The sequence below is a fragment of the Eumetopias jubatus genome, unplaced genomic scaffold (assembly GCF_037043125.1).
Source record: "Eumetopias jubatus isolate StellerSeaLion01/CBP00866 unplaced genomic scaffold, mEumJub1_p1.0 scaffold_109, whole genome shotgun sequence".
Classification (NCBI taxonomy): Eukaryota; Metazoa; Chordata; class Mammalia; order Carnivora; family Otariidae; genus Eumetopias; species Eumetopias jubatus.
This window is the reverse complement of record NW_028274915.1, coordinates 308,890-336,285: the sequence shown is the minus strand read 5'-3', so window position 1 is coordinate 336,285 and position 27,396 is coordinate 308,890. Positions and strand designations below refer to the sequence as shown.

The window sequence follows — 27,396 nt, the reverse complement described above, 5'->3', positions numbered from 1 at the left end:
ATAGCACCTTAGAGAGACTGTCACACACTTGTTTCATTGTTGCCTTATTGTAATAGCAAAAATTTGTAACATCTGAAACCTCCTTGAGAGTTCGATAAGTGTGTGTCAGTCCATTCAGCTACTCTCACAAACTACCACAGACTAGGTAGCTTATAAACAACAGAAAAATTTCCCACAGTGCTGGAGGCTGAAAGTTCAAGATCAAGGTGTTAGCTTTCTGGTGAAAGCCCCCTTCTTGGTTCATAGCCAGCACCATCTTCCTGTGTCTTCACATGGTGGATGGGGCTTGGGATCTCTCTGGAGCCTCTTTTCTAAGGCACTGAATCTGTTGAGGAGAGCTCCAACTTCATGACCTAAGCCCCTCTGGAAGGTCCCACCTAATGCCATCTCCTTGGGCATTAAGATTTCAAACTGCGAATTTTGAAGGGATACAAACATTCAGGCCATAACAATGCATTATTATATATTCCCACATTTAATGTATTTACTGATGTATTTGGGTTATATATACACTGTTTTATCCCGTATTTTGTATTTTTCCCATGTTCTCTGTTCTCCCTTCTCTCCTCTTGGCTTTTATGAATTAAATATTTTAAATTAATTTTCCCCCTCTATTAGCTCAATAGTTTTGTTTGCCCAAGTTATTCTTTTAATAGTTGCTCTTGATATTACAACACATATCATTGCTTGACTAAATAGATCTACTATAAATTAGTATTTTTACCACTTCCCAATCAATACAAGCTCTGTAGAACACTTTTTCTTATTTCACCCCGGCTTGCCTTTTGTGCTATTTGTTATTTATTTCACTTCTACATATATTTTAAACCTACATTATCATTATTGTTTAACTTTTTTTTAAAGATTTTTTTATTTTGGGGCACCTGGGTGGCTTAGTCGTTAAGCGTCTGCCTTCGGCTCAGGTCATGATCCCAGGGTCCTGGGATGGAGCCCCACGTCCGGCTCCCTGCTCCGCAGGAAGCCTGCTTCTCCCTCTCTCACTCCCCCTGTTTGTGTTCCCTCTCTCGCTGTGCCCTTCTCTGTCAAATAAATAAAATCTTAAAAAAAAAAAAAGATTTCTTTATTTGAGAGGGGGAAGGGCAGAAGGAGCGGAGGAGAGAGAATCGCAAGCGGACTCCCTGCTAAGCACAGAGCTAGACATGGGGCTCCATTCCAAGACCCTGAGGTCAAGACCTGAGCTGAAATCAAGAGTCAGACGCTTAACCAGCTGAGCCACCCAGGCACCCAGTCATTATTGTTTTAAAAAGTTAATAATCATTTGAATTTGACCACACATTTACCTTTCCTTTTGCATTCAGTTCTCTTACCTTCTCCATTCTATTCTGCATTCCTGTGCTTCCATCTGAAATCATAGTACTTTTGCCTGAATAACTTAAACATTTATTTTAGTATGGGTCTTTTGGCAATAAGTTCTTAAGAGTTTTTATTTGCCTGGACATATCTTTATTTTTCTTTCATATTTGGAGGATATTTTGCTAGGTATGTAATGGCAAATTGGAAGTTACCTTCTTCCTGCCATTCAGTGATATCACTTCATTTTCTTTGGTTTCCTTTTTTCTGTTGACAAGTCAACTAAATTATTGCTTCTTTAACTGTAATGTATCTTTCTTCTCTGGCTCCTTTTAAGATATTCTCTTTGAATTTAGCTTTAAGCAGTTTTACATGATGCATTTGAGTGTGGTTTTCTGGATATCTCTCCTGCCTGTGTTTCTTTAATCCAGGGCTTGAGATGGCTTTTGTTAGTTTTTGAAAATTCTCATTGAGCATCTGCATGATTCTTTCTTACTTCTCTGAAACTTTGCTTGTGCAGGTATTAGCCGTTTACCATGTTCTACATATCTCTTGTGCTCTTTTTGCATTTTTAAAAAGATTTTATTTATTTTAGAGAGAGAGCACATGTACATGAGAGGGGAGGGATAGAGGGGGGAGCGAGAGGGAGTGAGAACCTCAGACTCCATGCTCAGTGCCAAGCCGGCTGTGGAGCTTGATCTCACAACCCCAAGATCATGACCTGAGCCGAAACCAAGAGTTGGATGCTTAACTGACTGAGCCGCCCAGGAGCCCCCTCTTTTTGCATTTTCAATTTTTTTCCGTGTTCTAGTCTGATGTTATCCTAGTCCAGATAGGAGTTAGTTTTAGTTTTTTTGTCTTAGTGGTACAAAGAGTGAAGGAAAGTCATTGATTGAATTAGGGAGAAAGATGTTTCAAGGATGGATTTAAGTCTTTGTGGGAGCTGGTCTATTTCTGTTTTTCTTTACTGCGAAGGCATAGCATTGGGGGGGTCTGAATTGAAAGCTTGGGGGTATTTATCAGATCATCTCTTCCTTACTGGGCCTCAAACTTCAGTTTTTATCTCTCCCAACACCAAAAGACAGTTGACAGCTTGGCTTAGATTTAGCTGTTGCTTTCTGGTTGGCTTCCTGGCTTCTCACCTTTTGTGATTTAGGAATTCGTAAATTGCTCAAAGGGAAAAGTGGCCAAGAATTTCTAGCTAGTTTTTCTGTGATTCCCTTTTCTCCCGGATCCTGCTCCGAATTCCTGATTGTCCTAAATTCTAATTTTTATTTTTCTGTCCCTATAAGATTGACAAAATCTCTGAGCCACTTTTTTCCACTTGACTTAGTCCTGAGCCTTTTAGGAGTTGGTAAATGCCTTGAAAGAAAAGGTGATAGGAGGTGTCATGGTCGTTCCAATGCATTTACCTTCTCGCAGGGATTAGCCCTCAATTTCTGGAAGCCTTGGTTGCTCTCCAGTGCTTTAGGAAATGACTTTGTGGGGCACCTGGGTGGCTCAGTCGTTGGGCGTCTGCCTTCAGCTTGGGTCATGATCCCAGGATCCTGGGATGGAGTCCCACATCGGGCTCCCTGCTCAGCGGGAAGCCTGCTTCTCCCTCTCCCACTCCCCCTGATTGTGTTCCCCCTCTCGCTGTGTCTCTCTCTGTCAAATAAATAAAATCTTAAAAAAAATGAAGTAGGTTAGGGGTGCCTGGGTGGCTTAGTAGGTTTAGGGTCTGCCTTGGGCTCAGGTCATGATCCCAGGGTCCTGGGATCGAGTTCCACATCCAGCTCCTTGCCCAGCCAGGAGCATGCTTCTCCCTCTGCTTGCTCTCTATCTCTCTGTGTCAAATAAATAAATAAAATACTTCTTTTTTTTAAAGTAGTTTATGGGGTACCTGGATGGCTCAATTGATTAAAACGTGTGCCTTCGGTTCAGGTCATGATCCAAGGGTTCTGGGATCAAGCCCCGCATCTGGCTTCTTGCTCTGCAGGAAGCCTGCTTCTCCCTCTCCCACTCCCCCTGCTTGTGTTCCCTTTCTTGCTGTCTCTGTCAAATAAGTAAATAAAATCTTAAAAAAAAAAAAAAAAGAAAGAAAGAAAATGACTTCGCTTTTTAGCTTATTGAGAGTTTCTTGTTATTCCTGCCATGAGGGTTGGTCATATAGGTTAGTCTGCTAGCTACTCAAGCAGAGGTCCTTAATCTTTTTATTTTTTTATTCTTCTTTTCTGTTGCTGATGAGTTACATCTGATTAAAGATGACACTTTCATTACAATAGGTAACGTCTAATTGATCCATTACTATTAATTTATATACTAGCAGAGTAAAATATCTCAAAATGAGTAATAATGTTAAAATTTAACATGGTCAGAGAACTAACTATGCTAGATTCCTGTGGTTAGACGTTTAAGTCACACTAGAATCATTTGTATTACTCCCTTTCTTTGAGAAAAAGATAAAACTATGTATGGGAAACATATTCATAGATTTTATAACGTCTTTAGACTCAGCAATGAGGAAGATTAACTTGAAAACTTTCCTTCATTGATTTCATTAGCTTTTCTGGTCTGAGAATTATTTCTAAAAATGCCCTTTCATTGCTCTGCTGGCGAGTAGTAGTTCTTTGTGGTCTGAATTTACTAAATCAAGAAAAATTTATCTAGAAGTCAGACTTTAATTATACTAAATACTGTCTATCCATTAACTCTGTAATTTCACTGGTGTGAATTTTATAAAAATTAAGAGGCAGGGTGCCAGGGTGGCTTGGTGAATGTCTGACTCTTGATTTTGGCTCAGCTCATGATCTCAGGGTCATGAGATTGAGCCCCACGTCAGCTCCGTGCTGGGCGTGGAGCCTGCTTGGCATTCTCTCTCTCCCTCTCCCTTCACCCATCCCCTGCTCTCTGTCTGTCTCTTGAAAAACAAAAAAAGAGGCAATGTAAGTTAGTGGGAAAGAACACGGACTAGAGTTCAGATACCCAGTTTCTAGTCTTGCTCTGCCATTGATTGTGTAATTTGGACCATACAGATTTCTCTGGGCCTCTGTTGCCTTACCTATAAAATAAAGTGGTCAAATTTGTCAGTGGTTGCCACAGATTTTATGTTCCAAAGATGGCTATACCAATCCGTATATCCTATTTCACATGTTCTTACAATGTTACTGACACTGTTTGCTGAGAGTGGGGTCTGTGTTGTTCTTCTGCCCACCTTCTGCCTTAATCTGGGCAGGAACTTGTAACTACTCCAACCAATAGGGTATGGTAGAAGTGATGTTATGTTATGTTTGAGACTAAATCATTTAAAAAATACAGCTTCCCCTTGGCTCTTTCTCTCTTGGGGCACTTGCTTTTGGACCTCATCAACTCTGCTGTGAGGAAGACCAAATTAGTTCTTTCAGAGAGACAAGATGGAAAGAGACCTAAATGGAGAGAAACTATTTTTCCCATTTCAGCTTCATCCAGTATTCTGCCTTTAGAGGTAACTGGTATCTCCAGTTCCTGGGTCCTTATGTAGAATTGGCTTGTTTCTTGTTGGCTTTCCTTACTGTAAATACTTAGTTCTTAACTTTCTCTGGTCTGCTAGGTTATTGGCCATTCATCCTTCTGCTTTCCAGATGACAAAATTTTGTCTTTATCTCTCATTGGCTGTTGTCTCTTCTCCTGTATTCTTTAGCCTTGGGGCTTCATGTCTTTTTATTTCTTTTATTTTGTTTAATAGGGTTGAGAATGAAGCAAAGATAAATGCTTATATTCTGTGCTCCTCATGTAAGTGGAAGCATCTTCTTTCCCTTTGATATAAAATTTTCCCTCTAACATGAAATTACAACTCTCTTGAGCGTTCTGATTATAACAAATACTAAAACTTCCTGTAGGGTCAGGTATTTGCTATGATGTTTCTAATGAAATCCACTGTTGGATGCTTTGTTCTCAGTAGCCCATGGAGAAAAGAGTGGGAACTAAAAGATAATCTCCCACACATGTATGATTAGTTGATTTCTTTTTATTTTAAAAATAACTAGTAGACTTTTAAAAGTAGTTTTAGGTTCTAAAAACCTTAGTGGAAAGATCGGTAGTTTCTTTGTTTTTTGTTTTTTGTTTTTCTTTTTACAAAAGTGCAAAGCTAATTCAGTGGGAAAAGGATATCCATTCAACAAGTTGAACAAGTACTTTTGATACTTACATAAAAAAATAAACTTCCATGTCTACTTCACACAATATACAAATAGGAACTCAAATGGATCATAGACCTAACTATAAAATCTAACCCATAACATGTAAAGAAGAAAAGAGGTGAAAGCCTTTATGACTTGGGTTGGACAAAGATTTCTATTTGTATAAGGGATTGACCATTCCAAGTGTTAGTGAGGCTATGGAGCAACTGGAACTCTTACACACTGCCGATGGGAATGATACAAACATTTTGGAAAACAGTTAAATATGCCCTACCCTATGATGCAATCATTGCACTCTAAGGTATTTACTCAAGAAAGAATGAAAGCATATGTCCATACATTGTACACAAATGTTCACAACAACTTTATTTGTAATAACCATAAGCATTTGTATAAACTTCAAGAGTATGTAATCTGTAGTGATAGAAAGCTGATTGATTAGTGGTTGCCTGAGAATGGGGTGGGGCAAGAAGAGGAAGGAGGGATTATGATGGGCAGGACGAAACAAAAGAGATCCCCCCAAACAGATGATGGCTGTGTTCATTATCTTGATTGTAGGTGATGGTTTCATCTGTGTATACCTATATTAAAACTTACCAAATGGTACACTTCAGATATGTGCAGTTTTTTAATGTCAATTATACCTCAATAAAACTGTCAAATAAGGGCAACCTGGACATTTATGCCTTGAATGTCTTTTAGTGGTTTTAAGGGAAAAAAAAAAAACAAAACCCAAAGTTAAATGAGAAATTCTGTCTGTGAAGAGTTAAAAGTCATCACTAGAAAATGCTCCATTAACCTGAAGTGTTTCTTTCCTCTTATTTGGAAACATAAAATGATGACTAAAAACTACTTGGTATGCATGCCAAATTGAAGTTGATTAACCTCTGACCTTTACACATCATTTAATGAGGCAGCATGCACACTGGCACGAAGAAGTCTCTGTCAAAATGCTGAGTTTGAGATGATTCCTTTTCTGGATCTCTTTGTTTTGCTCCCAGCCCACCTAATTTCACTCTTGTCATGCTCATGGGAGGCTGGGGGCTTTATGTGAATCCCAATCAGTCACAGTTGTTGGCAGAAACAGCCTGGTGGAGAATGGTAGTGTCGTGGTTTTTCATGTATAAAAAGATGTATGTGATCAACAGAAAATAAAATTTCCTTTTGTCTCTGGTGAGTCCAATTTAGCAATTATTATGGTATTTGAAGGAAATGTCAGTGTAGTCATTTTGTTGAGATGATTTTGTATCTTGATGAGCTAAGAAAGGCGAGCGAATGCCAGGATAGGTGGTGTGTGACAGAGAGCCGACTGAATTTTCTGTGCTGTACACAAAGACTGAAAACAAATTGCCCACAGATTGAAATAATTTCCATGGGGTCACAAATGTCAACAACATCTTTCAGAATTGGTTTTCTTTTTAAAACTGAGAATTTCTTTCATGATGTTGTCCAGGTATGAAAACGAGCCTCGCATAAAACATGTTTAGAGCTTTCAGAGGTTAACCGAGCTCTTGGCGATGTGGCATCCTTTTAGAGTATTTATTTCTCTTGCCATTGTATCGTGATCATCCCCGTTGTCATTAAACATTTATTGATTGACAGTGGGCAAACAAAACCCCACAGAAACTGAACATTTAAAACAATGTGAAAATTAAAGACTCCCTGTAGATAGTCTCAGTGAATCACGTGACAGATCTGGGTATGATGAAACATTAATAATTCTCACACAAGCAATGAAAACTTTTTAAAAATCAGCTTTTAAAAGCAATATAGTACCCCAGTTAGTGGATGAGGACGATTATAGAATCTTCCCATCTCTATTACATAAAGTTGCCCCAGGAACTATTAAGGCTCTTCAAATGGAAGCAGTAATTTGGGCCTTAGTTTCACAGAAACTACTTGTTATCGGGAACAGGCCCTGATGTAAGATGATTTTCTTATTCATTCATACGGCTGAGATAAGAAACAAACTCACAGAGGAAAAGTCCCATTCTGACATCTCTGTCACTTCTTTGGCAGGCATGTGTTCATTTTTGGTGTGCGTTCATTCAGTAATACTTACTAAGTGGCTGCTATCTCGGAATACACACCGGTAATAAGCAGTTACTTCGGTAAGAATAGGGTAGCACAGAGGTATGATCTAGGCATTATGCGAGGCACAGAGGAGGTGCCTAACTTCATGCTAGGGGTGGTAGTGGTGCTCAGAAAAGGCTTTCTGGAGGAAAGGATGTCTTAGCAAAGCTCTGAAAGATGAACAGGTGTTAAGGGGTCCTTAACCCAAGAGGGGCTAAGGAGGTAGCAGAAGCTTGAGGCAGAGGCCGGCACACGTGACCGCTCAGAGGGGAGACGGTGCTTCGTAGTAAAAGCAGAGGTCGTTCAGTCTTGCTGGGGAAAGAGTGAGGCCTGTGTCTGGTGAGGTAAGCAAGGGCCAGCGGAGGGCCTAGCATGCAAGATCAACGGGGAGGTACCGGGGAGTCACTGGCAGATTCACCTACTTAATTTCACTTTAGAAAGGACTTAATATTGTCCGATGAGAAGATTTGAAAGTAGATTATTGCAAAACATTATAATGAAAGTTTGTTAAATATATGAATGCTAATAAACATGTTCTAATTTATTTGTCCCTTTCTAGTTATTTGTTTGGGGTTGTTTTCATTTTATTTTATTGTAATATGCCTTTTAAAATAGACTCATATTCATCTCTGAATGCATCATTCAGAATTTAAAACCACAGCTAGCAGGCTACTTCCCCTGGAAGTAGGGAAACTAAGGAAAAAATCTCCGTGGACCAAACACATTCATAGTGTTCTCCCAAGCACAGGCTCCATGAAAACCAGCTAAAATGGGCATGGAAAGGACAGCAGAATCCTGTCAGACTTCCTTATCCTGTGAGTTGGGTTTGTATTTTTATGACTTAATTAGAAAAACTCAATGCAGTTCAGAAGTGGAAATTAGAGCTAGAAGTATCTATGTTTTGAGACCGAAGTTTTTCTGCATGGTTATGCGGGAAGTGTGTATGAGATAGTTAATTCATGGACCCAGCAAACATTTGTGGGTGCCAACCTTGTGCCAAGCACGGTGCCAGAAGCTGAGCAAACCGGACAGATGCAGCGCCTCACCCTCATGGAGCGTACAGTAGGTCTGTGAGGAAGAGACATGTTGCCCAACCAGTAAGTGGGATGTAGGAGGGTAAAATGTTCTCATGGTCAGTACAGAACTTCCCGGTGCCTGCGGCAGTAGTGCATGTCCAAGTCCAAGGCAGAGGAGGCTTATTTGGATACCTCTCTTTAGCCTCTAAAGAATCCCTGTGAATCCTATATATTTTTATGTTCGCTGAGCTTCTGGTCCTTAGTCATCAGCACTTTAGTCCTTTTTTGATCTGGCTTCTTGTATCATTCCCAATTTTTGAATATTTTTCTTCCCCTATAAGCTAAGAGTTTTGCTGTAAGAACCTCTCCATTGGAGTAGTAGGAGGGCTGACTCAAAAGTCAGTTGATCACTATATAGGATCAAAGAAGGGGCTGGAAGTTAGAGTTTAAGTGGACCTTGTGTAGAGAAGTCGAGAAGCTTGGACATGGCCTGTGCACGCTGTGATTCCGGGTGGTGGTCAAGCCCCAGACTGTGTTAGTAAAGTTTTGTTCCCCAGTTAAAAATGCCTTTCAATTGTTATTATTATTTTTGCTTTACAAAAGCCTGGTGGGTTGAAGCCCATAGCCTTGTTTAACTGATGAATAGACTTGGATCCATGGAGATTAAATGGAATGACATGTCTATGGTTCTTGTATTTTCCTTAAATCATGTCTTATTTGCCCATGCTAAGTCAGGGGATTGTTTTGATTGTAGAGTAGGCTTTTTAATTAAATGCGTGGGTATGAAGCTGGGCCTATTGTGGGTTTACTATGCTAAGCCATGGGTAGACCTGTATCTTAAAAGCAATTTATGCATCTTTGATGGAAAGAGAATAATGTTAGGTGGCGAAATGTCACAGGGGTGACTTTTGTTTTAATTTCTTTGAATTTGGTGGGTAATGAGATTTGTTTGAAGGTATATATAAATGCGGGAGAGCAAAGATGTAGCACTACGGTGTTTTTCATGAATGTTTTCATTATGTTTCCTTTCTCATTACTAGAAACAAAACAGTCTTCCATCTTAACCTCCCTGTAGCATGTTCCTGAGAAGTTTGTGCCTTTAGCTTCTGGAGCTCTGTGATTAAAAAAGTCATACCCAGCCAACAGGCATGTGTGTTAGGTTATTTGATACGTTACAAAGAAAAAAATATATATATTTCACTAAAGTTGGCTTCTGTAAGCTGCATGTCTGAACAACTAGTCTTTTTCATAGAGAGAAAACGATTTCCTATGGTTATGGAGTCTAACAATTCAAATCCATTTGCTCACTCTTGTTGGTGCATGACTCATGGAAATGGATTTTTTTCCTTTAAGGCTGCACTGTGGGTATTCACAGTGAAGACAGTCTTAAATGCTTCTAAGACTTAATTAGTGGAACCTTGCAGACACACGGGAAATCCCCTTGCGGTAGGGTTCTCTATTACGCTGCCGTGCCTGATATGCTTTAAGCATGGTTTCTCCATTTTAGAGAGAAACTGATGGATAAGGTGGCTCTGGGAATTAGTAGAAACCTCTTAACATTTACATAGAGATATAGGCACAGTATAACTAATGGTTCCTGTTTGATTTAACAGTATTGTCACTTGTTTCCTAGTTTGCAAAACCCAAAAAAAGTGATTTAGCAGACAGAGCCTAGGCATAAGGATAAATCCTTCCCATCTGACGGTGTCATAGTTACAGAGTATGTAATAATCCTATGTGACTCGTCTGTGCCAAAGCTCTGGTGTCATCTCAGAAATTATGATTTCAGAAATACCAGTACAATCAGTGGCTTATTGTGTTATGGTATCAAGCAGTAGCGCTGTGGAAAACAGTTCTGCATTTCTGGCTTTCTTGTTGAAAAGAGCTGAGTTTAAGGCCTGGACCTACCACCTACTGGCTATGAGATCCTGGACAGTTTTTTTTTTCTTTGACCTCTCTCAACTTGTGTTCCTCATCTGTAACATGGTGATAACAAGAGTACCCATCTGAGAGGGCAGTTGTGAGGATTCAATGGGACACTGTAGGCAAAGCACTTAGAGTAGGTCTTGGCACAGAGGCAGTCCTAACATTTGTGATTATGCTTCTTGCAGCCTTTTATGTGTCCAACTGGGCCCTGAGCAAAGAGGACCTTCTTTGTAAATTTGCTGTGGTGTTCTTTTTTTTTTTTTTAAGACTTTATTTATTCATGAGAGAGAGAAAGAGAGCAGGAGGAGGAGCAGAGGGAGAGGGACAAGCCGACTCCATGCTGAGTGCCGAGCCCAACACAGGGCTTGATCTCAGGACCCTGAGATCATGACCTGAACTGAAACCAAGAGTTGGATGCTTAACTGACTGAGCCACCCAGGTGTCCTGTGGTGTATTTTTCAATTAGGAATTTGTCTGCCTGAAGATAAATGCCATGGCAGATATCAGCTCATGTTCTCAGAGTAAAAGGGACCTTAGTAGCAGCGGGGATGTGATGGAGAATGCCTTGGCCAGGGGTCAGAAAATATGGCTGCTGGTCTAGGGTTTGGACTAACTGTGAGACTTTAGACTCTTGAGACTTAGTTCCTTACCTATCCAGTGCCAGGTACACGGGGACTTAAACCTATTTGTTGTCTAGATTAAGGAATAATCTGCAAAACAAAGTGATTGGATGGAACATTCCAATCCAGAGCCTCTTTCAGGGCTCCCATTCCTACTGGAGAAATCTCCTCAATGACTGGACATTTGTCCTAACACGGCCACATGGAGCTTTCTGTGGGGGCACTTCCATGATGCCATAGGCACCAGCTTGGGGTGGCGGGGTGTGCTCATGGGAATGGCAGTGTTTTGTTTTGTTTAAAGATTTTATTTATTTGAGAGAGAGAATGAGAGAGAGAGAGCATGAGAGGGGAGAGGATCAGAGGGAGAAGCAGACTCCCTGCCGAGCAGGGAGCCCGATGTGGGACTCGATCCCGGGACTCCAGGATCATGACCTGACCCGAAGGCAGTTGCTTAACCAACTGAGCCACCCAGGTGCCCCAGGAATGGCAGTGGTTTAAGAAAATACCTGCAGAGGGATAAAGAGATGGTTTTGTCAGAAGATGCTAAAAAAGAATTGCCAAAGCAGTGGTTTGTTATAGTTTCTTATTCTCTTCAGCGAGGAGTAGGTTCTTTCAAGCTCTACCTTACATGTTGACTTGAATCTTTTGGTAATTCTTTTCTTTTTCTCTTCAATATTGCCCTTAATATTATAACCCAGTTTCATGAAAGATTTTCAATGAGGGCAAGTGCGGAGGGAGGGGGACAGTAAAATGACTTAACCTCATCATGGACTCTTAGGCATGGTTCTGAGTCCTTAATAGTTTCAGGGATGATTAGATTACTTTCTACTCTTTTGGGGTCAGGCATAAAAGCAGCTCATGAGAAGTTGCACTTGCCCTCGTGTCCAGTTAATTTGAGATGTGTTTCTTCCATGTCCATCATACCAGGGTGTGTGAGGTTGCCAGGATCATCCATAGAAACTGAGCTGCCTGTTCTTTCAGTCTGGAGTGAGCATCAGCAAGAATGGTTCACTCAACAAAGTAGGGCTTGAGAGAGAGGAAAAAAGGAACCAGAATGGTGAGAAATGAGCTTGAGGCTGGTTCTGTTGAGGTCAGCCCCTTAAGGAAATAAAGTTGTAGAGATATGCATCATATATATGTGATACATGTATGACTTTTAAAGAAAGACTTACTATGTCTCAGGTACTATAGAAGCCCTTTAAATAAGGCCCCTCACTTATGTTCAAAATACCCCATGAGGTAGATGCTGTATTTATCCTCATCTTATAGATAAAGAAACTGAGAGAGAGATTAAGTAATTTGCTCACGGTCACACAGCAGGTAGTGAAACTGGGATTTAAACTCAGAGCGTCTTGCTCCATAGCCTATACTGGAGTGTAGTGTAGCTTTAGTACCGATAAAACTTATTATATATATGTCATACTCTGGTTGCCCTCAACTCAGGCAACATGGGGCCAAGCTTTGCAGGGGTCCTGCATCTTGAACAATGCCCCAGGGTTATGCAGGAATATAGGGACTGTCACTGGAGCCAGATTAGACCCAGCAAGGGCAAGGCACTCTTAGAGCTACTTGTGAATCTGCAGTGCCCTGCATTGTCACCCTACGTTTCTGTTAGCATACTTGCCTTCCTAGGGTCATACTACAGTGGAAATGTAACATCACCTTCCTCTGCCATTTAACTCCAGTGTAGGCAGAAGCTTCCACCGACATTCCAATCACTGTCTTGGTTTTGAGGAGAATTCCGTACTCGAATATATCTGCTCTTTGTTCTCAGTACCTTAGAAAATACCAAAATCAAAAAAACTAATGCCTATACCTCAGTACCCTTAGAAAAGTACCATAATCAATAAAAATAATGCCTATGCCCTCACTCTTGTTTGCATCCAGGTACGGCCGTGTGATTGATGTTTGCCTGTGGAATGTGAGCAGATAGGGGCCACTCCTGAATTTGAGTCTCAAGACACTGGACATGTTTCTACATGTCCTCTTTCCCTCCTTCTTCTTCCTTCCTCCTTCCTCCTCCTCCTCCTCCTTCTTCTTCCCTCCTCCTTCCTCCTCCTCCTCCTTTTTTTTTAAGTAAGCTCCACACCCAGCATGAAGCCCAACGCGGGGCTTGAACTCACAACCCTGAGATCAAGACCTGAAATGAGATCAGGAGCTAGATGCTTCACTGAGTGACCTACCCACCCAGGCACCCCTTTTTAAAAAAAAATTTTTTTTAAGTAGGCTCCATGCCCAACATGGGGCTCGAACTCATGACCCTGAGATCAAGAGTCATCTGCTCTTCTGACTGAGCCAGCCAGGCGCCCCTCTTTCCCTTCTTAAGAACTGGAAAACAGAGATGCCTGTGACCCCAATTTCATCAAACAGGCATGAACAGTGCCCTACACTCTTCTTACTCAGGGTATGGGTCCACAGCCTGGCAGTCTGACATCATATGGGAACTTGTTAGAAATGCAGAATCTCAGGCCCTCCTCTGACCCCTGATCAGAATCTGCATTTTTAGCAAGAGCCCTAGCTGATGCACATGCACATGAAAGTCTGATGAACCAACAACAGAAAAATCCTGCTTCTCTGAGTATCACATGGAGTGTGGCTTTCCTGATAACTGGTCTTCTCATCTCAGGACTGTTAGGTAAGAGAGGAATAAGCATCTATGGTGAGCCACCATAGTTTGAGGTCTCTTTTTTATAATAATTTAGCCTTCATCCTAAGGAGTACAGTACTGTTATCCTGATTTTAAGGACAAGAAAACTGAGATTTGGAAAGTGTATCATCAGAGTCCTCACAGGAAATAGAATTCAACTTGGGTGGTTGGAATAAATGGATTTTCATAAAGGGAGCAGGACAAGGTTAAGGATAGAGGGCTAGTATAGGGTCCCCTTTCAAGAAGTTGAGCAGTAAAGGGAAGGAAGCCAACTGGGAGCTAGAAGTTACAGTCTGGGGGTTGAGAATCTGAATGTATTTGTGGGCAGTGGGAAGGAGCAGTGAAATATGAGAGAATTAGGTGAAAGGAGATGATCAGTGGGATCTTGAAGAAGGCAAGGGGCAGAATAAAAGCATGACTTGTGGGGAGAAGAGGTCTGCTTCTCTGAGATGGGGGGAAAGGAGGAACAGATGTGTGTGGATGTGGTCAGTCTGGGATGTGCATGTGTGACTAGCCTGCAGGGAGCTCACGCCTTCTCTGCATAGGAGACCAGGTTTTGTGCTGAGAGAGAAGGGACCATCCTCTGTGCTTGTTGAGGAGATTGGGTCTGAACCAGGTGGGGGAAGGTGATGAATCGGTGTGGGGAAGGGCTGAGTCCAGTCTCACAATCTCTCCTGCTGTAGGACTTCTGCTTTGTTCCTGGGCACAAGGGGTTAAATTGGAGAGCCTCTTCTGGTGCGGTAAAAAGCAAGGATCTGGTGAGGAATCCCCTGTGTGAGATAAAATTTGGTAGAGAATTTCCTCCGAGTAAAGCTGGGCAGTGGTATCGTAACCTGAACTACCATGTGTATATTTGAGGCACTAAAATTTTTTATTATTTCTTTGTCCATTGGCAAAGCTGCACCCTGGACCCAGGGCCTGGCCTGTGTGCTCACCTGGTTGCTTCAAGAGAATGAGCCCGTGTATGATAATAGAGCAGCCCACTTCCGCCTCCCTCATTGGAACCTCCGTTCAGAGTCACATGTGGGAAATTTGTTTGGAAGTTGCCATAATCAGAGTTGGCTGCCAACAGTTCTCTGTATTCTGTGCCAGACGGCCTGCAAAGATGGGGACTTGCCCCAAGGGATTCCAGTTGCTGGCCACCTACTTTGGTTGGGGATGCTCAGGCCCCCGGGAGGCTGCCATTGTATAATCATCTCCACGTTAGGCAGCTTTGCTGGCCAGATCATCGGGCCAGCTGGTGGCTTCTCTTTGGCAGCTGTTTTAAGAAAAGGATTTCTTTTACAGAGACAATGGATTTTTTCATCCATGTTTGAGTGGATTTGTGATCTCTCTTCCAGTGCGGAATTGTTTGCCCAGTTAAAAAAAAAAAAAAGGGAACAAGGACACTTAATTCTCAGTCTTTCTGTAACTTCTGACTCTTAAGTCTCTAGGGTGAAAGGACTCTGCTTTGTACTTGCTGGGGACATAACCATTTCTGAATCATTTTTTATGTTGGTACATCATGTTGTATATAGGCAGGGGATGATTTTGGAAGCATTAGTCAAGGTTTTCACAAGTCACATAAGGAAAGATTTATACCAGCATAAAATAGTATTATTAGGCATTATGCATGATAATTATGCATTGTGCAATTACTAGACATTTATTTAATCATATATTGTTTTTGACATGAATACATCAAATAATTTTATATAAATGCTTGGTCTTGGGGAGCCTGGGTGGCTCCCTTGGTTAAGTGTCTGCGTTCGGCTCAGGTTATAATCCTGGGGTCCTGGGATTGAGCCCTGAGTCAGGCTCCTGGCTTGATGGGGAGTCTGCTTCTCCCTCTCCCCTGCTTTTGCTCTCTCTTGCTGTCTCTCTCTCTCAAATAAATAAAATCTTTAAAAATAAACAAATAAGTAAATTCTTAGTCTTTTTCTTAACGCTGAGAACTAAATAATTAGGTCCTCTTGGGAGAATGACCTAATTCTGAATGCTGTTTCTTTTTTTTTTTTTTTAAGATTTATTTATTTATTTAAGAGAGACAGTGGGTGGGTAAGCGGTGGGGGCGGGAGGGCAGAGGGAGAGGGAGAGAATCTCAAGCAGACTCTCTGCTGAGCGAGGAGCCTGACGAGGGGGCTCAATCCCACGACCTGAGCCAAAATCAAGGGTCAGATGCTTAATGGAGTGAGCCACCCATGTGCCCCTGAATGCTATTTCTTTTTCTTTCTTTCTTTCTTTCTTTCTTTCTTTCTTTTTTTCTTTCTTTCTTTCTTTCTTTCTTTCTTTCTTTCTTTCTTTCTTTCTTTCTCTCTCTCTCTCTCTCTCTTTCTCTTTCTTTCTTTCTTTCTTTCTCTCTCTCTCTCTCTCTTTCTTTCTAGGTATTATTTATTTGTCAGAGAGACAGAGAGAGAGAGCACAAATGGGGAGTGGCAGGCAGAGGGAGAAGCAGGCTCCCTGCTGAGCAAGGAGCCTGATGTGGGACTTGGTCCCAGGACCCTGGGATCATGACCTGAGCTGAAGGCAGATGCTTAACCAAATGAGCCACCCAGGCATCCCATGAATGCTGTTTCTTTTTAACAGAAAAGCTAAACTCAATTATTTAATGGTTTGCAAAAAAACAGAAAGAAACAAATTAAAATTTGGTTACAGAAACACATTAAAATAAATTACTAATAGAATAATTCACACAACACACTTTGAGAACTTTTTCTCTGTGACGACTTCTGCATTTGTGACAAAATCCCATTGTGCTGTCGTGTGTTCTGTTTGCCAGTGTCATGGACAAAGAAGATGCTTTTCATAAGTGACACTCGAGTAAGGGAATGATGTCTAAATCCACGGCTTTAGTTTTTGCATGTATTTCTGGCTAGATAGTACATTTGTTTTGTTTATGAAAACTTAAATTTATTTTTTAGTTGTAGGCAAATATATCCCAAAATAACCAAGCATGAAAACAGTGTTCATAGATGTTGTGAAATGGAAAAGTGAGTTATAATATGTATAGTGATTCCCAAACTTATAAAACAAAGAAATATATTCCTATACAAATACACAGAAATATATTACCATGTATGTAAATGCATAAAAAAATCATCGGAAGATAGGCTGAGATTTAATTTCATATTCTGTAGACTCTTGCCTGCATTTACTGTTTTCCTGGATCGAGGTACTTCTCGTGTGTGTGGGCAGATGGGAGTAGGTCCTCAGAAATAAAGGACGTGATGCTTCTCAGGTGAGGGTGGGGACTGAGGTCTCACGACGAAGTTGAGGTGTTAAGAGATACCACATTATTTTTCAGAGAAGATTAAAAAGGTGCAAAATTAGAAGCCTAAAATAACTAAACCCTATTTTTTCCTAAAAATAAAAAAAATGCTCTACATTCATTTATTCCCAATTGTTATATTGTCACCACTATATATTTGAGGTTTGGATAAAATTTACTTAATCAAAAAAAATATTACAAGCAAAAGAAATTTCCAAGCAATGAATACCAACAATTTGTTACCCTGTGGAAAATGAGCTTGATTTAAGTCAAACAGATCCCATTCACTGTATTAACAGGTATTCTAATGAGAAGGTGGTTTAAGAGAAAAAGAGAAAGGCCAATGAAGAAATACAGCATATATTGCTACTGTGTGTCTCGGGCTTATCTTATAGCCCGTCATAAATGTGCCTGTTTAGGGCTGTGTTAAATTGTTACAGAAGCGATGCCAAGTGCTGAGCAGATTCATAAATATGATAACAGATTATTATAGCAAAGACATTTTATTGCAGCCCAGGAGCCAATGATGTCTGATTTATGAAGACCTAAAACACACCTACAATTTAAAGTAGGCCCCCGGGGAAGCTCTTGGTGAGTCATCAAGCCCAAGGCAATTATTGGCAGAATTAAATTCTGGCTAATTTCCTTAGTGCCGGCGTGTCCAGTGCTCTCATTAACTGCACTAGTTACTGATGGAAACGACATCGTCTTTCAGTGCAGGGCACTTGGCTGAAGTGGGGCCAGCCTCCTGCAAAGTGCCTGCAAGATTGGTTTGGAGTATTCTGAAGTGGTTTGGGGGTCCCCAGAGACTCGTAGGCATGGTATAGTGACTCCTGTCAGGGCTTCCTTGGCCTCAGTGGAAAGTTCTGAAGTGAGACTGTGCTAATGCCAGGCTCGGTTGCTAAGACAGCTTGTGCGTATTATTATGTGGGAAGAAGAGATTCAGCAACACAACTCACCTCCCCTCGCGGGGAGAAGGATGTGAAAGGGAGGGCAGGGACCCGGAGGAGAGAGATGAAGTAAAGGAAGGACAAAAGCTGGAGATGAGTCTGGAAAAGCCTCCAGGCACAGTCACTTCCAGGGCAGAGGAAGCTGCAGTCGAGGATAATTGCAAGCCAGAGAGCATACAGTGTATTGAGTTCAGGTGTCTTAGGAAGGTGTCAAGAAGCGAAAGGAATGGGAGATGAGACAAAGATGCCAAGGTTTGCTGCAGCAAGCTGGAGGAGAGGGGACACTCGGTGGAGCGGGGTGGGGGAAAATAAAAAATGCCTTTGCATTTACGGGGTGAGTGTTTACCCGCACAGCACAGGCTTTTAGAACTTTCTCTGTGACGACTTCTGCATTTGTGACAAAATCCCATTGTGCTGTCGTGTTTTCTGTTTGCCAGTGTCATGGACAAAGCAGGATGCTTTTCATAAGTGACACTTGAGTAGAGGAAGGATGATGTCTAACTTCGGTCTCTAAATGGCTAAGAGCTTAATGCCATGGGAGAGGGTGGAGAGCCAGGATGCAGGAAGATTGGACTTGAGCCAGACCGGAGAACGTGGCTGTCACAGAGATGTGGGCATCACACTTGTGGTAAAAGACGTGGCAGAAATACGTCAGATTGATTCCAGAGTACTTCACCTTTTCCTTGCAAGCAAGGGGAGAATAGTTTGTGTATCACTTGAGGCATAGGTGTGGCGTTATCAGGGATGTGGGGAACTCTGAGATGAAGATAGAGGGCGAATTGAGACCAGGGGTGTCATTGGAGCCAACAAAAGAGAGTGTAATTAGAATCCTGAGAGCACCACCAGAGAGTCGCAAGCATAAAGAGGAGAAAGAAAGGAAGAGTCAAAGATTCTCCTAAGGATTGTAGTACAGCTCTAGGAAATTGAAGAAGTTAAATAACGTAGATTTATTAGCAGATGTCTGGAGGAACCAACTAGAATAATTTGCTTCATATGCTTAAGAAAAACAGCTGCAGAAAATCAATAAAGGGACTAGCAAGGAATCAGGATGGAATAGGGAGGCATTTTTTAAAGGATCCTCCAAGCCCAGGAGGCATCAGAGAAAGTTATTACATCTATTATGACAGACTCCGTGTTTTAGGATAAGAAATTACACCTTTAGTGATTAGGGCATATAGTGAGCTATGGGCAGCAGGTTGGTGAAATTTCAGTGACTGCCTACTGTTTACGTATTTGCCTATGCTCTGTGGTTCAAGAGAAGGGGCTCGCTCATATTCTCACTCGCTTTATGATGCTCTCATCTCTGTAATTCTTTGTGTGTTAAAGTGGCATACTTTGGGCAAAGTATTATGAGAACTCTTTCAGCAGTGTCTAATCTGAAGACAAAAAAGATGATTTTCTAAGAGTTAGATTATTATATATATATATTTTTAGATATTTAGTGATCATATTTTATGCATATTTTTATTTGTGTTATGAAAGCTACTATAAAGTTATTAATATCTCTCACTTTCTAGTTTCTATAGCTATAGGGCAATACTGACATCTTATTTTTAGGGTATACTTTTAAAGGTGACATTTGAAAATTGTGTTAATCTTTTCATTATTGGATTGACTTTCCAATACAAGAGAAAAAGCATACTGGAGTATCTGATTTTTGGTTTTGCTTTTGTTTTTGCTTCCAATATCTGAATTCCTTTCCTATGTTAGGGTTTCTGAAAGTTGACAATCACTGATGCTTAATTTCCCCGCTTTCTACAAAGCTGTGATCTAGAAATGTGACCGAGACTAGGCCAGTCAGAGGCATGTGCCCTGGACTTGGAATTGGGAATGAGTAACAGAGAAACAGGGAAAGTTGGGAGTTCTTTTGCCACCAGTAAGAGTGACAGCAACAGCCACTTGCTGGGGCGTGGGGTCAGCAGTGTCAAGGGTGGTGTAAGCTGGAGCGTTGCCTGCTTGGTAGGGTGTCACGGGTGGGGTCTGTGGTATGACTTTATTTAGCCTGTTAAAATGCATATTCAGTGTTAAAAATGCTTCTTAAAAGTGCAGATTTCTGGGTTCCACTCCCAAATTACTGAGCAAAAAGTTCTGGGTGTGAGTCTCAAGAATCTGAGTTTTAAAAAGTTTTCAGTTGATTCTAATCCACACTAAGATTTGAGGATCCCCACCTTAAGCGGTGAAGGAAGAGGGGGGTAGGATACCGTTTCCCCTTATTACTGCCCCTGAGTCTGCCCTGAGTTATCTGTTCTGAAGACCACATTTTACATTCTTGCCGAGCAGAGTGTGGGCTGGAGACCAGCAGCATTGGCATCACCTGGACCACCTGTTAGAAACAGAGACTCTGGGGCCCTATCCTGGACCTCCTGAATCAGAATCTGCAGCTTAACAAGATCTCCAGCTGATGTACATGCATAGTAGAACCTGTGAAGCACTGCTCCGTATTAAGTTAATATCAAACAGAAGGGGAAGGATTTACCTGTCAGGTGTAAGGGTTAGGCCAATAACTAACTCTGCCTTCTTCTCCATGCTCTCAGCCAATGGGGAGTGAGACCCAGGAATCAGATGAAGGTGGATCAGAATGCCAACCTGTTTACTGAGAAAAGCTGCGTTGGAAGACATGACTTAGGTGGAGTCAAGCATGCTTGTTAACCCTTTCCTGAATTGAGCGTAACCTCCCGAATATCAGACCTCCCTGGCAGCTCTGCCTCACTAAACTCCCATGTGGCCAGGGCACCAGAGCGCAGCGTACCCTTCCCTACAGACAGACAGAGAAGGGTTGACGAAGGCTGAGAAGCTGGGAAGGGCTAAGGCACGGCTGCCAGGTTTCTGCTTCCCACAGTGAGGGGAGCTGACCGGATTTACTCCTCCTTGCCATGAGGGACAAGGCAAGCCACTCCACCTGCTTTTCCGTCGAACATCAGGATGCAAGACGACGATGCAAGAGCCTTCAGAGACTTGGGAGACCACGAATCACTTTGGGCAGCCAGCCCAGGTGGCCTCAGAGTCACTTTGACACATGGTCTGCGATGACATCTTGTGGAGTCTGGGTAGGCAGCCCCTCTCTCCTACCCAGCTGCCTCTTTCTTCTGTCTTCCTAATACATGCTGGTTCCACAGCTGCCAAGGGCGGGGAACCCCATGGAAACCCAGCTGGTGGCTACATCTGTAGATGAACCTCTGGAGGCAGGAGCCATTTGGCAAGTTGTAGATTTTTGAGGCGAGAGGGCTGCATTTCACCCCTTGCTAAGATCAGGTCACCTTGAAATCTTCTTTTGGGCGCTGAGGAAGCTGCTTTTTTTCCCACGCATAGGCTTCTCACCTCCATTACATGAAAATGACTCTGAATTCAGACTGATTGCCTTATGCCTAATAGTGTGTTAGTGATATGCAAAACCAGGCATTGAACCCCAGTGTGTCTAGCATCATGTAATCGTTTAATTGGCCATAATGATTTTATTATCTGGGTTTTAAAATGGGACAATCGGCAGTTTTTTCAAAGTGCTTCCAGGTTGATTACATATGTAAAAGGGGAGGAGGTATGTAATATGTATATGCCCGGGTAACTGCTTTTTCAAATTACATTCATTCCTCTTTATTTTATTTGAAAGTGTAGGCAGTTCAATATAGTTCAAGGAAAGCATTGTGGTAAACAGCCAGCTTAAATGTGAGCAGTGTAAAGAGCAGCAGCTTGCAGAAATATTGCTATAGATACTAAGACCGTATCCTGCCTCGATACAGACCACACATAATTGACTCATGTTCAATAGAAGGCCATTACAAAACCGAACTTATTTGCAGTGCTAATGTGGGGAAGACAGCTGTCACGGGGAATTAAATATGATCATTCAGAGCTTGAAGAAATGAGGTGTCCATTATCTTCTGGCTGTGTTGCAGGCTGCTTGAAGAACACAAATAAATGATCCTGTTGCAGTAACCAGCCCGTGGTTTTGTTTTTTAGTCATAGAAATATGAGAGCGATGGAGGTGGGGGTGAGAAGATAGGGGCACAGAAAAGAAGCCTGGCAGATAAAAAAGGCAAGTGGGCAGAGTTTTATTTTCCCCTTACCCTTCAGAAACCATGGATGCAAGGACATAATCAGAATTCTATTTTTGATGCCTGAAATAGATTTTAATTCTATTAAAGATCTTTTTCAAGATTCATCCCTTCCCCCGAAGACTCAAATCATAGCCAACTCACAAAGGAGGCTGAATGTGAAAGGGTAGAGTCGGGTGTAAACAAAGCTAAGCCTTTGTCCCTTCCCCAAGGCCTTCTCATCCAAATGGATAATAAAGATAACAGAGAACTTCTTCATGGATAATCAATCTGCCAATAAGCATAAAAGATACCTGGATCAGTGCTAGTTTTAAAAATGCCATGAATTATGCAATTAACAGAAAGGGAGGTTTTTCTTTGATCGGCTCTAAGCAACCTATCTGTAAATTCGTTTTCGTACATTAATAACGTGGAGATACTAAGCCCTCATCTCTTTGACACAAAATAGTGAGAAACACTCTTTTAAATATCTAATACAGGTGATTCTAGAACAGGTGGTCTTAGTCTGAAATTATATGACGCTGTGGTTGAGGGAGAAAACCCAGCCTCCGGTGAAGAGTGGCTGGTAAGACTGGCTAGAGCTTCCTTCTGAAAGACAGGTAACTGGTGCATAATGACTCCTCGGAAGTAAACACGGTCTTCAGAAACGTCTTGTGTTCTCTAAACTGTCAGCAAAGTTAGCAGTCATCAGAAAAAAAAAAAGTCAATGGATTACGTTTGCATCTGTTTTTATATATCCTAAGGAACTTAGCATTGGACATTTTGTGTTTTGTGGGGTATGAATTTAGGCAGCATATAAATTCAATTCAAGAAGGTATTTTATTTGTAGCTTCTAAGGACTGAGTGCCTTGGTGCTGCTGGTCTGTTAATTCTAACAGTTTGGTTTCAGGCTTTGTATAATATTTTAGAAATGGAATATGAATACTAACTAGAATTCCAAGCACTCCCAGTGTGACAGAGCTGTAAATAAAGATTATTCCTCCAAATTCACAGTATCATTTCTTTCCTATCAAGGCTCATGTATTTTTAGGGTGGTTAAAAATCTATTCCTGTTGGGGTGCCTGGGCGGCTCAGTCGGTTAAGCATCTGCCCTTCTGCTCAGGTCACAATCCCGGGGTCCTGGAATTGAACCCCTGCGTCGGGCTCCCTGCTCAGAGAGTCTGCTTCTCCCTCTCCCTCTGCCCCTCCCCTCCACTCATGTTCTCTCTCTCTCAAATGAATAAGTCAAATCTTTAAAAACATCTATTCCTTTTGAGAGAAGACTGTTCGTGCGCTATTTATTGTGATGGGAAGAGGAAAAGAACATTGGCCTTAAAGTTCTAAAAGAATTCTCTCTAGGGCCGCATGGGTGGCTTAATCAGTTGAGTGTTCGACTCTTGATCTCTGCTCAGGTCTCAGGGTCCTGGGATCGAACTCTGCGTCTGGCTCCAAGCTGGGCATGGAGCCTGGTTGGGATTCTCTCTCTCCCACTCCTTTGGCCCCTCCACGATGTGTGCACTCTCTCTCTAAATAAAAAATAAAAGAATTCTCTCAAGAACCTTGGCTTGGAAAGAACTTTAAGGAGTCATTACATCTTAATGCCTGTGCTAGGAGAGTTGCTCCTAAAGTACTGAATGTAGAAGTTGTCCTGTATTCAGGATTTCTTACTTACTAGAAGCTTGAATAATTTAGTGTGGGACTAAGTAGGTGTTCTGGCCAGAGCCTCAAGCTTTTTTTGAAATGGATTTTTCTATCTGATTGTAAATATCATACATATTTATGGTAAAAAATTTCAAGCAATACCGAAATGTATGATGTAGTAAATGAAAGTCCCACATAATCCTGGCCTTCCAGAGATAACTCTGGACAGCCTCATGTACATCATTTCAACATTTTTCCTGCATGTACACAAATCTTTTCACCCCAAAGTTGTACATATGGTATGATTCCAATGTTTTATTCACTTAGTTGTATGTCATAGACATCTTTTCATATTGGCACATATAGATCTGCTTAATTTTAAAAAATGACTGGATAGTATTCTGTTGTGTATGATAATATATATTAGAGTTTAACCCAGGGATTGGCAAACTATGGCCTGGTGGCTGAATTCTGCCCCCCTCTCCAGTCTGTTCATGTTTTACTGGAACACAGCCATACTCATTCCTTTATATATTATTGTCTGTGGCTGCTTTAGTGCTATAGTAGCAGAGTTAGGTAGTTACAACAGAGACTGCATAGCCTGGGAAGCTGAAAGTATTTACTGTATGGCCCTTCACAGAGAAAGTTGGCCAGCTTTTGATTTAACCAGTCACCTATTAGTTGGATGTATACATTGTTTCTAATTTTGTGTCCTAAAAGTAATGCTGCAATAAGTATATTTGTAAACCCATCTGTGTATTCACTCACCATTTCCTTAGGATAAATTCTGAGAAGTAGGACTGCTGAGTGGTGCCTTAATTTTTATAGACCATTAGGGTTCTAGTTAATAAATTCCTCTTATAAATGGTAACCTGTCACAACCAATTCTTCCTGGCTTAGATTTTAGAATCAGGAAGGAACTTATATTTTGGGCCTATAGTTATTAGCTGTGTGACTGTAGGATTGAATCAATCAATTACTTAATTTCACCAACATTATCAGATGTCGTACAGTTAAAGGGTAGCTCAGCAGGCCCAGGCTGCTCAAGTCGTGCATGTGCCAAAGAAAGGCCTGTCTTCAGAAGGCTTGGCCCTTGATGGGCTCTGGCAGCTTACCCCTGAGTTCTTGCAATATCCCACCTGGGAAGAGTGTGTTTGGATTTTGGTGCTTCGGGCCACTTTGTGTCAGTTTGACCCTACCGCTTCCGCCAAAAGTGTGACGTCGGGTGAACGGCTGTTTTTCTCCGCTGAGGCCGCGGGGTCAGGCCAACCTCTGCAGGGCTGGAGACTGAGTAGCTCAGGTCAGTCACACAGGTGCCGCGGGCCCATGGGACCCTCATACGAACCGTGGACGCCGAGGTTCCGTGGGTGAGGAGTCATGACATCTTAGCGTGTCACGGGTGTTGTTGGCACACATGGCGGGTGGCGGAATTCGGCACGGTCCGCGTGGCTCCAGCAGGAGAGGCTCCTGGACTCAGCCCTCTGTGCCTTCTTCTCTGGCTGATCATCTGTATCCTTCGGCTGTAATGAACCACAACGGTGAGTAGAGCAGGTTTTCTGAGATGCGAGTTCTAGCAAATCTTCAAAACTGAGGCTGGTCTTGGGGACTCCAGACTCAGTTATATATATAGTGAGAAGCTCGTCTGTGAAATGAGAAGGCTAGAGAGTGAGGCTTAAACTCAAGACAGAACCTGCACAGAAAGCATGGTCCACTATACTTCCTGTCGGGCCAGGACGTTTGAAGTAATCCCGCTCTAATTTGTCTGTGTCTGTGGCACCCTACCCACGGGTCAAAGTTCCAGAAACGTCAGCTTCGGACATGCACTGTCTGCCCGGCCCTGCAGTGCTGGAGGTGACGTGGGGGTCTGAACATGGAAGTCTCGAGCACCCTTGACTGTTGTGGGAAAACAGTGCACACATCTCAGTCAGCAGGCATTGATTATCGATTATTCACTGCTGTTCTAGGCACTTGTTCGAAACCAAGAAAGCATCCTTGCCCTCAGGGTGCTTACCAAGGGAATTGATGTGCTATTAGGAAGGAGTGATCGATGCCGGGTAGCCAAAAAATAGCAACTGTATATTTCAGTGTTCAGGTTGCTCAGTTGCCTCATCTGCAAAATGGGGATAATAATGACCATCTAATCAGACTACTGCATGGATTGTATGAGATAATCTTGCATGCTCAGTCTATAGAAAACCCCCAGTAAATTATGTTTATTGTTTGTGGCTAAGAGTGAGAGCTCTAAATTCTGAAGTCAAACCAATTTTTCATTAGCATTGATTTTATGTTACTTAACCTCTCTGAGTAGGAACATATTCTCTGAGGAGGAACCTATGTAGTCACACAGGGCCTTGTGCCTGGTTTAATGATCTCTTGCCACTGCCTTGAAATCTCTAATGATTTTGAACAAGGGGACCCTGCATTTTCATTTTGCACTGGACCCTACAAGTTATCCTGCTGGTCCTGTCTCTGAGCTTCAGTGTCCTCCTGTAAAATGGAGATAATAATATATACCATGTTATTTTTCAACCATCTCATTTTTTAAAAATGATTTTATTTTATTTTTTACGGATTTTATTTATTTTGAGAGAGTGCATGTGTGCACAGGGGGAGGGGCAGAGGGAGAGAGAGAGAGAAAATCTCAAAGCTGACTCCCACTGAGCGGGGAGCCTGATGTGGGGCTCGTACTCATGACCTTGAAATTATGACCTGAGCGGAACAAGAGCTGGTCTGGTTGCCCAACTGACTGACTTACGCCTGGAGATTTTATTTTTAAGTAATCTCTCCACCCAACATGGGGCTCCAACTCACGACCCGGAGATCAAGAGTCCCACCAACTGAGCTGGCCAGACGACCCTGAACAATCTCATTTTTAACTCTTTAGTTAAAAGTTTTTATTCTTTTCCATTTGTCTCCTTTTTGGATATATCACACTGTGTGCTCATATGGGTCCATCTCATTTATTTTATAGAAAGAAAGCAAACTTCATTTCCTGTAGGAAGATGAAACGTAGTAAGTCCATACACACAGCCCCATGCTTTGCCACGAAGAATCATACACTGAACATTTCAGTGTCTTTCACAGACTACTTTTTATATGGGGAAATTGTTGCATTTAAAACTGAAGATGTAACAGAATGTGGAATAATTCATAAACTTACATAATAGGGATATAACCGGCCCTTGAAGATTGGTGCTTTGATGTGGAGTGTGTTATGAAAGCCAACTTCAGTACTGTTACATGCCCTCTTAGAACTAATTCTTGCAATTTAGGTCCCCGCTGTCTAGGGCAGAGAGAAATAAAGAACCATGTCCCACGATTCTGGAGAAAATAAATTTGAATGAAAGATTGAAAAGGAATAAACCATTTCTGAGTGCCTCAAGCACAATAGCATAGCTGTCTTTTTAAATAGAGTACTTGTATTTAATTTTCACCCATCAGCAGGTAGGAAGAGAAATGGGGAAAGTGGAAATAGCTTTACAGATCAGTGGAGACCTATTGAGGTGATAGGAGATCTGACGTAAGCATATATTCAAATCCTAGCAATTTAAAAATTTTTGTGTTTGGATTTCTATCTTCAACACTGGAAAATTAAGTGTTGGGTGTGAACTCTTGTACCATTTGGAGTCTCAGCCAAATTTCCTTAGGAGCTCTGAGGTATCTAAACATGCCAGTAAGGGGTGTGTGTATGTGCGCGCGCGTATGCGTGGCGCATATCAATATCTGAGATAGGAAGGACTTGGGCCTGCCTCACGGTGAGGTAAAAGCACATTTCAG

General features: G+C 41.9%; 2 long non-coding RNA genes across 6 annotated transcripts in view; one reads left to right on the top strand and one right to left on the bottom strand.

Moving 5' to 3' along the window:
• The window catches only part of LOC148161616 (uncharacterized), a 49,903-nt gene extending 26,919 nt beyond the window's left edge, over positions 1 to 22,984 (top strand). Inside the window, exon 4 of the long non-coding RNA XR_015767478.1 lies at positions 20,482 to 22,984. This is a non-coding gene — a long non-coding RNA (uncharacterized LOC148161616). The remainder of the gene's footprint in view (positions 1 to 20,481) is intronic.
• The window catches only part of LOC114203192 (uncharacterized), a 145,388-nt gene that overhangs the window by 81,441 nt on the left and 36,551 nt on the right, over positions 1 to 27,396 (bottom strand). The window lies entirely within an intron of this gene.